The following is a 14,056-nucleotide window of genomic DNA, read 5'->3' on the forward strand; positions in this document are numbered from 1 at the left end:
CCCCTTCTTCTCCACCCTTCTCGTCACGCCCCCACGACCGCAACGAGCAGTTTCGTTCGTTTCGCAATTTCCCTGAGCAACGCCAAAGATGCTTCTCTGTACTGGAGAAAATCTGGACGGGGGGGCTTGAACTTAGTTTAATTATTGTTATTATGCGGTTTAATCTGGCCAGTGAAAATGGTACAGAGAGGGGTTGGGGAAAGGTGGGGGGGAGAAGGGAGAGAGAGAAATGAGATGATGATAGAGAGAAACGGAAGTGGCCGAGAACGGTCCAGCGTGGCACAGATTAGAGATATTTATGGTCCAGTAAATTAGATACTGTCTCCTATACGAGGATGGTCCTGGTAGGACATTGATTAATCAAAATAAACTTGTGGCAAGCGAAAGTAGTCAGAGCGTAAAAAGAAAAAATAATATAATTTTGGAACGTAATGAAATGCAACAAATTGATTTTTTTACGTAACAATTGTCTTTAATTATCTATTTGGAGTGCAGGTGGAATATAGTAAAAAAAATAAATAAAAAGTATCTGTAATATTTTACGTGCATCTAAAAAATAACTATATGTATATTTAATATATGTTGGGTATATAAAATATACGGGTACATTTTAGGTGTATGTGAGATATACTCTACGTACATTTAAGATGTACGGATTATACAATATAAAATATATTTTTTATACTCCACCTATACGACTTTGTCATTCGAAATGCGGTAAACACTTTGTACTGTGAATTGAATTTTTTTTTTTCGCTTTTCGTTTAATTTAAAATATTTTTTCTAACCACCCTTGTTTCAAATTTCTTTTATCAGACCTTTTGGAAATTTCGATTTCCACGAACTGCGACAACCACTTTCCGATAACTATAACTGGTTTGCAATTTTCTACGGAATAGGAAATGAGCTTCCGCGATGCTTAGTTTTTACAAAATATCGGAAAAATAGAGAGAAAATGGCGACCTGGTATTTAATATGCAAGAGGGAGCAGATGTCTTTTTTTTACCTGGTCTTGTGTAGCCGCATTCACTTATTCGAATGGCGGCAAGAATTAAAGGGGAATTAACGCGAAAAAGGTCCACCGAATTGTAACATCCAGCATTTTCTCGATTGATTTAACAGAATTCCTTAAATCCAAAATATTTCCTGTTCGTCCTCTACATGGCTTTACGAATTCACCCCTTTTTCCCGAGTACGTGGAATATAAAGATCATTGGGGATAATACAGCCGAGTTACCGTACGTATAATCCAGGCTTAAAATTTGATTAGTCAAAAAAAATTTACAGGCTGACGTCAAAATCGTCAAATTAAGAGCAAACGATTAGTCATGAAGAAAGAAGCGAAAAATATATCGGGGACTCGAGAACCCAGTTTTCGAAGCTCAAACAAAAAAAGGCACATCGATAAGTATAGTGAATTCGAAAAAAAAATACGCGTTTCCGACTAAAAATTCGTTCGCCAAAAAAATGGCGCAGGTAGCTCGACAAATAAATTAAATCGATAAAACCACCCGGTGCTCAGTCGCATAATTCAGTAGCCGTGAAAGAATTCCTAGTTCAAACCTAACCTCCAATTTTTGACTTCGCGTAATATCGTACCGAAAACCTTAAACAGACACTCGGCTGTCTGACGTTACGCGGGAAATTCAAAATTAAGCCAGCACGTTGCCCCTCTATTTTCTACGAACAATGCAAGGCGCGTTATATCCCCTAATGCAGTGAACTACCCTTAAAGTGAGACATTCATATACCTCGTCCTTTCATTGTTCGCATAATCGACGTACAACGTAACTTGATAAATAAATTAAATCGATAAAACCACCCGGTGCTCAGTCGCATAATTCAGTAGCCGTGAAAGAATTCCTAGTTCAAACCTAACCTCCAATTTTTGACTTCGCGTAATATCGTACCGAAAACCTTAAACAGACACTCGGCTGTCTGACGTTACGCGGGAAATTCAAAATTAAGCCAGCACGTTGCCCCTCTATTTTCTACGAACAATGCAAGACGCGTTATATCCCCTAATGCAGTGAACTACCCTTAAAGTGAGACATTCATATACCTCGTCCTTTCATTGTTCGAATAAACGACGTACAACGTAACCGCCGAGAGTAACAGGAAGCTAATTACCGAATGAGTTCGCAACAAGGTGGCGGCTTAACTAAACGAATCGTACAAAATAATGGATACAGTATTAAGAATGCAAGTGCACGAGAGTGGAAACGGAGCGAAGTAAAAGAAAAGAAAATTAAAGAGGAAGAAGAAAGTGGAGATGGGTTAGTAGGAAAAGGGAGAAAGGGGGGGGGAGATGGGGGTGAACGAAAAGTTTCTGAGAAAGCTGTAAAAATTTATAACGGAAACGGAGAAGAGTAGATATAAATTTTACAGTCAGTGAATTCCTTTCCGGTCTAGCGAGACACAGCGAATAATTCATCATCCAAATACAATACAACCTTTGGGGTTAAGAAAAAAAAAAAAAAAGATAGATGTGCGAAAGCCATAAATAAAAAATTATGCACGTGGTGCCAAAAAAAATATATAATTAACGAAAAGTAACAAAACAAAGACTTTTCACGAAAACGCATTGTCACCCACCCCTTATTTTAAGATTTTCAAAATTAAACGACCCAGGTCAGTGTTCAGTCCAGAAGTTATCGTAGCTACTCAAAAAAGTTACAAGAGAAACTTCTCTGGCGCTTGCACCACTCTTAAAACAGCAAAGACCCTAATAAGATTCCTATAACAGTGACAAGAATGAACGATAGAAAAAAATCCCTACGAAAATGTCATATATATATGGAAAATAGTAAAAAATAAATTTTTTTATTACATAATACGTATATCTCGAACATACCAGTATATTTTATATATCTAAAATATACGCTGTATATATACAAGGTATACCTGTATAATGCCGCAACAAATTTTAAATTCAAAATACATATGATATATAATAAATATATTATCTACCACATTCCACCTATATAAAGTTTTCGTGTACGAAATTCGCTTCGTCCCTTCCACCCACGATAATTCCCTACCCCGCGATCGCATAAACCGAAGAGCCGATTTCGTTATCGGCAAAAGTAGGTCCAGCCGCCTAAATCCAAAATGCAAGATGGCGCCCTCAAGTACACATTGTTAAATGGCTACGATTAACGATACGTAATAATCGCAGTAAGCCTTGTCAGAGGATACCAAACATTCGGTAGGTTCGTGCTCATTCGGGGGTGGTACCAATAAAATAATCCCGCAGCCTCCCTGGTACACAGAAACCCACTTAAGGCTCAATAAATATAGATACATCAACCAGTTACATAAGATTACGTATTACTGTATACATATACATATGCATACCTGACAACAGCGTCAGTACGAAGTAGCAACGGCATAGAGAAAACCAGGGGCACCATAAACTTTACGATCCTAATCCTGGTCCATCAAGCACCTTAAGACATTCCAGCCCCTTGGATGCTGGAGGAGCATCTTCCATAAAGACTGCACGTAGCTCGACGTCAACCCAATGATTTTCTTTTTTTTTTTTTTTCGTCACCCTTCAGACGAGAGAAAATATATTTCACTTGTCTGATCTCATTCCTTGGTTCATCTCCCACCAGGTTGCAGCATCATCACCAAGGATGCATATGGTGCATCTACCGTTAACTTTTCGGAGGTTAGGTAAAAGCGTCGACCTGTGTTGACTCTGGGCGACCGTTTAGATTATTTATATACTTGGACTGCCCCTATGGTAAACGTTCTTATAGGTTATGTGCGACTGGTAAACAGTGGTGATCGATACCCGGTTCTGGGATACTGCTAGTGTTTATATGGTCCATAGTCTATTGATCCGGATCAATTGTGACACTATATAGGTTACGTGTTGCAGGGTAACAGAGACTGACGGGTATGTACAGAGAGGATATTTTTTTGGTATATGTTTTTGCTCAAATTTATTTTTTTGACTTTTACTTGAAAAACTTAAAAAAAAACAATTTTTCCCTGAAAATTACTATGACGCCTACAGATCCTATAGGAACCAAATCGTCTCTCTGGATTACACTTACATGGTTTACCTATTTTCTCTCGCTAAATTGCGCTCTCTCCTCAAAATTCAAATCCGCGAGGACCCTTATTTTTTTATCCGTCATTTCAACCGTCGCGTCAGTTTCCCTCTTTTTGTCCCTTTGCCAGGACTCGTCTTTATCTCTCCTCTCTTTACAGTAACGGCTATTACAGCCTGCACCGTAATTATGTACGGGCGTAAAGCAAAACCAGTAAAAAAGAATTTCAAATTTTTTAACTCGTACCCCCTACTTCATTACCGTGCGAAATCTGGGTCGTAAATTCTACAGTATTTAGACACTTCATAGGTTCAAACATTATTTTACGCCGTTCATACAGACACCACTCGGCTACGTGCTTTTTCGGTTCTCACTAGGCGCCAACTTCAATTCGGTCCGCAACCGTGTATATCGGCTTAACCGGCTTTACGTAAAAATGCGCAATTGAACCACAGGTCACGGGTTGGTCGGCACGTAGCAGTGGGTGAGTTTAAAAAAAAAATTTTTTTCAGCTTGACATCACTGCAAATAACCAATAAAGTCGAGCAAAGTAACCGGCTAAAGTGGCAATTACTAAGTACGAGCTTCGAGCTCATAAATTCTCATCTAACCATACACGGACCACGGGACAATTGAATGTCCAATTCCGTAAGTCCCGGACGTAAGCAAGAAAATATTTCCCAACCTCGATTACCACTGGGAACTATATCATGATATGGGCTAGTAGCTACCGACCTATAAACCCAAACTAAGGATATAGGGACGCCGACGCTTGGGCGTCGTTCCCGACACATCCTGTAACCGTCTTTACCTTGCTACTTGGACTCCGACATGGTTCAAACGCCACGTCCCTGTAAACGAGTGGGCGACTACGAGCTGTTGGCTCAACTTTAAAATTGACTCCGGCGGAGCTGATTAAAGTTTTTAATCAAGTTACTTAATGATTTATCAAGTGGCGCCAATCGGTTGAAAGCTGCATTGGGGATTATATGAAGCTTTCTTTGCGCTGACTTATCCATCGGTCATGTAACCTAATCGAAGGGTGAAAATTTCAAAATCTAAATATTTTTTTGTCCGATATCAGGGTTTCGTCCGAATGTCATAGGAAGTGTCATTGTTATGATTGTTATATGTTGATTAAGGAAAAGAAATTTGAGTAGAATTTTGAAGAAAAAAAATATTAGGCAAATTTTAAACCGTGTCTCGTTAAAGTCGTGTTTAAATTCTTTTTGGCTTTTTTTTTTTTTTTTACTCAAAACTCTTTAGCCTCTGCTCCACTTTCGACAGTGCGAATACGCGGTAGCCGCTATGGAAATGCTGCGTGATTAGCAATTAGTTGTAACAAGCTGGCGCTCCTCATACATATTCGCCTGATATGCATATACGTTAAAGCCGTTTTCGCATCTCGGCCTAAATACTACAAGTATCATTAGCCGATAACCATCAAAAGCCCATATGGAGTCCTGAGCTTACGAATCGTTCAGAGTTTGTGGAAAATTCGTAAAACAAAATTTACGCGTTCCAAATACGAATTATAATTGATAATAAAATTTATAAATTAAACCGAAAAAAAAATTTATCCGATACTCAATTTTCAAATGACGTCAGAGTAAGAAAGGTCATGTTTGATAAGGCGAAATTTTACATTTCCGGTATACAAAAATATCTCCATATATCGTCATGGACGATGCCAAAATTCATTCGGCTAATTAGGCCCAAGAATCTAATCAGATAATTATTACCGTATCACAGATAGATACAATAGATAACAAAGGATGACAAGTCATCTAACGATACCATACCGCGTAGAAAGATTCAAGTAGACTTACTTTAGGATTCAAAATGTCCGAATGATCGTCACAACGGTCTACCAATTAGCATGAATTCCCATGACTAAAGATGACATTATTAATTGCTAATTATGCGTCGCCATCAAAATTTCCAAAATGCCTGCGGCCAATAATTCCGCAATTTATACGAGCAATTGATCATCCAGCTAAATCAATAGCGACTACGTACAAAATTAGCCTGGAGCGTAGTCCTAAAAATCGATTAAAAAAAAAAATTAAATTGTGACATTAAAATTGGAAAAAAAAATTTTTTTATTGAAATAACAATCAAATTAATTTCACTTCCTGCATCAACCACGTTTTTTCTATTGTAATTGCTAAGGATTTTTCCTTCATCCCTTTCTCTTTTATTTTCCTCACTTTTTCATACTACCCCATGCGGAACGCCCCAAGTCCGCCATTCGCCCACCAAGAAGATAAAGCTTCGCCAAAAGTAAAAAAGCTCGAAAAGTCCACCGAAATCTTCGTAGCGGACGTCATTAACATCACAAGGAAGGAAGTTTAGAGGCGAAAATGCAAATGTGCTAATACCTACTCTCGTGCCTCGCTTTGTCTCCAGGTATTTTATTGTTTGCGCAAAACTTGTTCCTCGGACTTTTGCCACCATTCGTTCTAGAAATATCCCCACGCGATAGCCATCGGGAAAATAATTACATCAAATTAAAATTAATCCCTCGAACCTAGCCCTGTCCGGCCCTACTTAGGCCCAATTATATATAATCAATGAGTGCGATATCGATTTTGAAAATATAACAAAATTCAAAACGCTAAAATTACTTCCAATTAAAAATAATTACATTTTTTATTATCGTAAAAATTTTCACATTTTTCATCTTTCAAACGGATAATCCAACTTTGTAATCTAATTCCAGGAAACATCGAGATTCTCGGTCATTCGACTGCGAGTTCAATTACACGTAAAAAAATCTAACCGAAGATCCGATTAGAAGCCCATAGATTGTCAACGGAACAAAAACGTCGAGATAACCATGATAATCTCTACTACCAGTTCGACCTATGGAAAAAGTTATAATGCCATAGCACACTGTGAAAAGTTCAACCGGACATTACGAAATATATTATAGGACAGTCGAGTAATTTCTGCCTGTAAATCCAACAGATTTTCATGGCACGTAAAAAAATGTTTTGAAAAAGAAAAAAAAATGTTTTTCGTTAATTATAGGTACCCTGGTGTTCTTTTACCAAAAGCCAATTTGCGGAATTGACCATTTTCAACTTTTTTCAAGAAAAAAAAAAAAATTACAAATTGACGATACGGCCGCTGCCTTTGACACGATTCATTAATATTTCATCTGGTACCGTCATCGGCACCATCTCCCCGTAGCCCTAATTAAAAACTTCCAAAAATCAAGTCGGACCAGACTACGAGCCGCACCCCTTGAGTCTCGTGGAACAATTTCGAGAAAGTCGTCCGGCAATTTCGCGGCTGATGATTAATGGAGGCACTTTTGCTGGCGGAAGCGTCGGTGCTTCTTTGAGAAACGCGGAGGCATATTTATCGTCGGGAACGCTTAATTCGAATAGGCGGCGGAACGATACGGTCTTCCCGGTAGGTAGTGAAGAGAACGGAGTACGTTAAACGCGGTATCTTCGCCATTTCATCTCCTAGGAGGCGAAGTGAAAAGATAAAAGCAACAAAAAAAAATTGAGAAAAGAAAAAAAATAATGTTCTGATATAGCTGAGAGAAAAGGAAATAGAGAGGGTTAACAAAGGGATGCATTTAGAGGACTCAAAGAAATTGCACACCCGTAGTATAAAGGGGACGCAAAAAAAAAAGGAAATTTAATACCACAAAGAGCTTCGCGAATTAAAAATTATCCAGACTCGTCAAAAAAAAAATTATTCACCACGTTGGATCACTGTTGTGGACATTTGTGTCATTGCAAATATTTATGAAATTTGAAATTTTAGGTAAAAGCCAAAATATGGGTATGACCTGAGGGGATTAAAAAAAATTAAAAAAAAATATACAGTGGGTAAAAAGTCACGGGAAATACCCAACGACATGGTAGCCATTAAGCCCGAAAGCTAATGCACAGAAAAAATTCGAAAATTGTACGACAAAGCTCCGAAGAACCCAACGAAAAAAAAAAAGTGAATTTAAGCTCTAAAAAAAAGTTCCTAAGAGTAATATCGTCATGGTCGAGTGGGCCTAATTGGGATATGGTTAAGAGAGCATATCGAACACGCGCTATTTGCTGTGCTTGCGGGACGAGCTTGCGATCGGGGGATACGAAGCTCGTAAAAGCGGCCGGTTTGGCCGCGACCCGCCGTGACAAAGTCGCATAAATTCGAAAGTCCAGGCGTGCCAGGAATTTAGGATTCGTGGGAAGTGAGGGAGGTATGCGACTACACAGTGAGAGAGACACGGTGTACTCTGGTAAAGCTATAACCACAGTGGAAAAAAAAAAAAAAACAATATAAGGGAGTTGGGTTGGTACTAACACACCCCTCCACCGGCTTTGGTTGGCTCTAACCAAGTTTCGAGTTTTATCGCAAAATTTTTAAAACTCTAAAGGCACGCCTCTCCAACTTTTACATTATCCCGAGCCAGTTTCTCTATCCCGTGTATAGGAGACACGTGGTAGCATACAAAGCAAATAGTCAAATTCGAACTACCCTTCAGGTAGAAAATCTTAAGGGTGAGTTCTTCCTGGTTCCACCTCGTTTTCACGAATCCGCCCGTTTCCGGTCAAAGTTACACAGTTACGGTTTTTTCTTGCCTTATCGAAAAAGTCCACAAAACTTTAGCACGACTTTTATAATTTTTTGTTGAAAAAATTTTTTTTAATAAAAACTCAAAGGGACACCGTAAGAAACGTGATTCTTCTTTCTGACGGAAAATACAGCTCAGACTCGCGGCGAATCCGACGGTCGATAATTGAACTTCCGTGCGACGTTAATCGCGTTGATTGAGCCAGATTATGACAAGGGAAGAATCGTTCCAGGGAAGAATTGTAATGAGGGATAAGGTGGAAGGAAAAGAAGGAAAAAGAGAAAAAAAGATAAATCAATGAACAGAAAATAATTCAACAATTCCTTTCGAAGGAACGAGGAAAACCCGGCTTCAAAGGACGTAAGGTTATGCAAAACTGCATTCAAAGCAATAATGGGATTGTGCAATTTTTCAGTGACGCGCGTAAAAGCTCACTGACGTCTTACGTGGTTAGTGAGCGAATGAAATGGTGGCGTCGGGAAACCTTCGAGAGTGTATACAATATCCATCTGGTTATACATGGCCGAATGATTAGATATGAAGGAGATTGAAGTGCATCGATACGTGCATTTTTGCAAATTCCAAGAGAGTTCCGAGGATCGCAACGTCTAGTAAGGATGCCCCACCCAGCCCCATCCGCAATTCTTCAATGCTTTTCTCACTCTCCCTATTTACAGATCCACTCGGCGAACGTCAACTTGAAAACTTTTCAGCGAAAACTCGGCAGGATAGAGTTTACATTTTCCGTCGCCAAGTAGTGCCGCGAGAGGCAGCACCGTAGAAGGAATAAAAAACAATAAGCTGCCTACAGCAAGCTAAAAAGAGGAAAGCAAACCACGTGTCTATGAAAAGATATTTTTTAAATAAACGTATAGAAAGGTCTTTGGATTTTTTTATTTCAAAATTTTCAAAAACAAGATTGACCTCGTTCCACGTAAATTTCTTTCTTTAAGCAAGAAAGATGGAAAAGCACAAAGAAAAGTGCAACACGAGGGATATGAATTTTGAAAATCCTATCAACGCGCTTTCAAGCTTAATTCAATGCTCTTTGCAGGAGATCCATGCTGAGCTTACAAAAACAATTTGTCCAGAGCTTTCACGCGTCAACCATCCCCACAGTAAATCTTCGACATAATTTTTAAGCTCTACACGCAAACTACACAGACTGAAACCAATAGTAGCCGATATTGTTTTACTGTCTAAACAGAAAAAGAATTGTACTAGAGAAAATGAAAAAAAATAAATAAAAAAAGTAACGTGCCCTCCATAGAGATCAGTGAGAGCTTTTACAATAAACACGCGTCGATTCCTCTGGCATAACGAGCTAAAGCACCAATTACATTGGGATTTCCTACGAAAGCCTGTCGAGTAAAGCCAATTTACTTCGATACTTAACTCTTAATTAGAAAGCTGATCATTAATAGTATTTTCAACAAAAATTATTCCACTAATACCAAAAAAAAAAATCGAATCTTCCAAAATATATATATCGCAACGTATTTTCTTAACTCGACGAGAAATGCGCGGCTGCTCAGACTACTAGATTGAGCTAGAGAGGGTCGAAGGAAGCATAAGGCAAATAATGCGAGAGACAAAGAGCGACGATTCGAGAAAGTAACAGAACGAATCGGAACGATCAAACCGAAATCCCTTCACCAATGAATAAATTGAGAGTCCTCACCGGAGCTGGTGCAGCTAATCCGTGAAGGCCGAGAACTGCATCCAGAGGATAGTCAGGCACTGCACTAGGGCACAGCACTACACTTCCGGAACACACACAGAAAATCCATACAATTTCCTGGACATCGCGAGAAACGCGAAAACTGCACGGGCGAGAACCTTCTATAGCGTATCGGAAACAGCTAGAAAAACTATCAACAAATAGCCCAGGAGCGCGAGGCAGCTCGAGGCACCTCGATCGGTGTCCCAAGACAGACTGAATGACAATAGCCAAATCCGAGAACTAATCATTCTGATTGATCGAGATCCTTATAGCCGATAACTCTTCCATCTCCTTCGAGTCGTCCATTTAAACCAAATCGAGAGCGTTCTTCAACAAATCTGTACTTAACTTTTTGGAAATTCTCCTCTGAGACTTCGATAAACTTCCACAGGAAACCACAAAGCGAGAATGTTATCTGAATCGGTAGCCGGAGTCGCCTTGTGACCGTGAATCAAAAAATCACGTCAGAATATTTATTGTAACACCACTCTATACATATACTTATATATATATATATATATATTTTTGTGTTAACCCAGTACCCCATCCCATAAGAGCTGGCCATGGTAAATTTTAGAGACGGTCAGGTGGCACAGCTTCTCTGTACTTGTCACCGATTTTCATCATATGATTTCGATTCCTTCTGGAAGGGTGCCATCGACTTGAAACGCGATTTCTTTTGAAAAATATTGTTAAAATATATATGACCAATACTAAAATTTAAGCCGTATTAAAATATTAAAAAATTAAGGTATCCCAGTGTGAATATTATATAATTTTTTTAACAGTCTGTACAGTATGCCACGTGGTATAGCATGCACGCAAATGTATATTAATACTTGAATATTTGAATAAAACATCATATTCGAACCCAACAAACTATTTTCAATCTCCAGTGAATCAAAACAATGCTACAGGTCCTTTCAACAGTAACACTGTTACAAACATTATTAAATGAACAAATATTTTAGTATACAGCGAATTTGGAGTATATCACTCAGAACAAGTATAGATAGAGATATAGTTAAAGAGATTATCCTATATCATGAGGATATTCCATAATTCACGACCAAAATATATGGCACGAGTATAGCTCAGACCTATGGTAGACTTTTAGTATGCGCTAATTATGGCAAAAGTATGGCTTCCATGGGCACTTACTGTCTATCGCGAGTTGAAAAAAAGAGAAAAAATAAAAATATATCCCACAGCATCCTTGTCTTTATATTTTTTCTTGGGTATCGTTTATGAGTCAAGTAAAACATTATGATAAAAATTAAAAAGGATTTTCAAAAATATTACAATCAACGGAGGAAAACACAAAGGACCGAATTAGACAGTCTTGGATGCGAAATACACGCAATCAGGCCCAGCCCATACGGACAACCTGGGTCCGGCTGACAGATCCTCCAAGTAACCACGGACTGATGCTGGACCCAAGGGCGAGAGGGTCCCGGAGGGGATTCCGACCTTCGGCAGACTTCAGTCCCAGACACAGAGGACTGGGAGACGAGAGCAGAGACTTTGACAAAAAAGAATCCTGTGAAGAGGCTTGGACCAAGCAAGTGCGCTGCTTGAGTCGCAGACCCGGTACACGGGAAGAGGAGAGCCAGGCTACGAAAAGTCGCGACCGCCCCTAGTCCAGTTCACCGGAACGAATCACTTGGCAGCAGCGACCGGCCAAAGTATGGTGTTCCTCAAGAGATCAAAAAGTACGCTTGCAGCCTTCGTCACTTCCCGTCGCAAGCTAAAGCTCATGCAGGTCAGACGTAAGGAACCAGACTCGCCTCCGAAGGCAAACCCTGTTGATCATCGACCAGGGCGCAAATTGTTCCCACGCAAGATCATTGAAAATGACCAGGTGACTTTCTAAAGGATACCTTTCCGTGCTTGCTACAACCATGACTATGGCTCTCATCCATACAGATAGAGACCCAAAAATGTTGTAACCCAACCTGATAATTCTTGGTTAAATTTTCACTCGGGATATTTCTACAATCAAATCACATAAATGGCGTACTTACTTTTATTTAACAAAAAAATTTGCCAACTCTTCACGAAACGTCCTCCTTGTACAATTATAACGAACAAGTCTGTATACTGATATGGCGTCTATGAAATCTGACCTGTACGTTTGTATCGCCCTGTATATATATATTTTGTATCATACGTATATTTTATATCGGTAGGTGTGATATATTCGCGCTATTGTATCACTCCATTAAACATTTGCTGCAGTGCACTATAAACCACGATATAATCTCACAATTCGGGTAAACAGTGCCAAGTTAAACGAGCACGGACTGCAAAGGTAGAGAGAGGGGGCGGGAGGGGGGTGTGTGGGACTTGTGCACTTTGTGTGTATACCGTGATATAGGGCTGGGTCGAGTAATATATATAAACAACAGGGGTAGTATAAGGAAAGACAGGGTGCGGAACGCACATGGGGATGTACAAAATAATTCCCATCCAGAACCGTAAAAGACGCTTTTATGGCCAATGATTTCCCATTTCGGAAAGCACTGCGAAAGACGAGTGCAAAATAGAAAATATAGAGAGATAAAAGAAGAAGGGTTACAAGGGGTGAGGGGGTTGCGAGTTCAGGAGAAAAAAATATAAATATACATATAGAGTTCAGTCAGCCAATACGCATGAATGAGAACATCTCGTTCTTCAGCCCTTTCGGCTTTATAGAGTCGGAGGGGGTGGTTGCTAGTTTTAACGCATCCAAAGAACCCTTGCGAGAAGGTATTTTTATTTTTTCGTAGTGTGGATATTTTGATTTTTTTTTTTTTTTTCAATATGAAATCCTTTGTTTTTATTTTTATCAGAGGCGCTTTTTATTTCAATTACTGTCCTTTCACGTGTTCGCCATACGATGTGAATGTCTTTTTGTTCTATTGTTGCTATTGATGGGTTTTGAGTTTTTGTTGCTACTTTCTTTTCCGACTGGGATGCATATTCTGGTTTTGGTCTTTCGCGGTGAATTCACAGTTTGCCCTAAGACACTTTGTAAAGGCTTCGCAGCTGCGTTTGAAAAAGTTTTTTTTATGGGAAGCAAATTCGACCACTTTTCACAAAGATAGAAAAGTTTGAATTCAGGTGAATAAAAAAGAAATTTATCACATAATACAAACTTGCAAATTTATTTAAGCCTACAAAATTTACATGAACAATAAATTTCCTTTGCTGCACCCTGGAATGTTTCATTAATTATCTTAAAAATATAATTACTGTCTATTAAGTTCAAGCCTGCATATTAAAACCTTTGAAAATGACCCTCACACGCTTATCCCGTATAACATAATAAAACATACCAAAATCCATAACCAAAAAATAAATCCCTTCAATTAAAATTCAATCATCCTAATCCGTAATTGAAATATCGGTAATCTTGATTGATTTACCGTAAAAAAAAAAATTGTTACAGAATAAAATAGCCCACGTTGCAAATTAAGAACGAAGCCGAGGTAGCTATAAAGACAAAATGTATCTCGAAATAAAACAACGATTAACGAATTAAAATAAAATAAATTTTAACAAAAAACCATCAGCACAAACAACAACACCAGCACAAGCTTTAAAATTAAATTCAAACATCCCGGCAAGCTGCGAAGCAAAATCTTTTATGCCTACAATTTTCAAAAATATGTAATTAACAGTCAATTAATTTTGAACCCCCCC

General features: G+C 38.8%; 1 protein-coding gene across 3 annotated transcripts in view; it reads right to left on the reverse strand.

Moving 5' to 3' along the window:
• Positions 1 to 14,056, reverse strand: part of LOC107273916 (peroxidasin) — a 129,841-nt gene that overhangs the window by 109,272 nt on the left and 6,513 nt on the right. Inside the window, exon 1 of one of the 3 annotated variants that reach the window (XM_025091202.1) lies at positions 10,331 to 10,522. The exons of the other annotated variants lie outside the window; for them this stretch is intronic. The gene's annotated coding sequence lies outside the window, so the exon portion shown is untranslated. Of the gene's footprint in view, positions 1 to 10,330; positions 10,523 to 14,056 lie in introns of those variants that run through there. 3 annotated transcript variants of the gene reach the window in all.

The sequence above is a fragment of the Cephus cinctus genome, unplaced genomic scaffold, assembly GCF_000341935.2.
Source record: "Cephus cinctus unplaced genomic scaffold, Ccin1 Ccin1_scaffold1878, whole genome shotgun sequence".
In the NCBI taxonomy this organism is placed as follows: Eukaryota; Metazoa; Arthropoda; class Insecta; order Hymenoptera; family Cephidae; genus Cephus; species Cephus cinctus.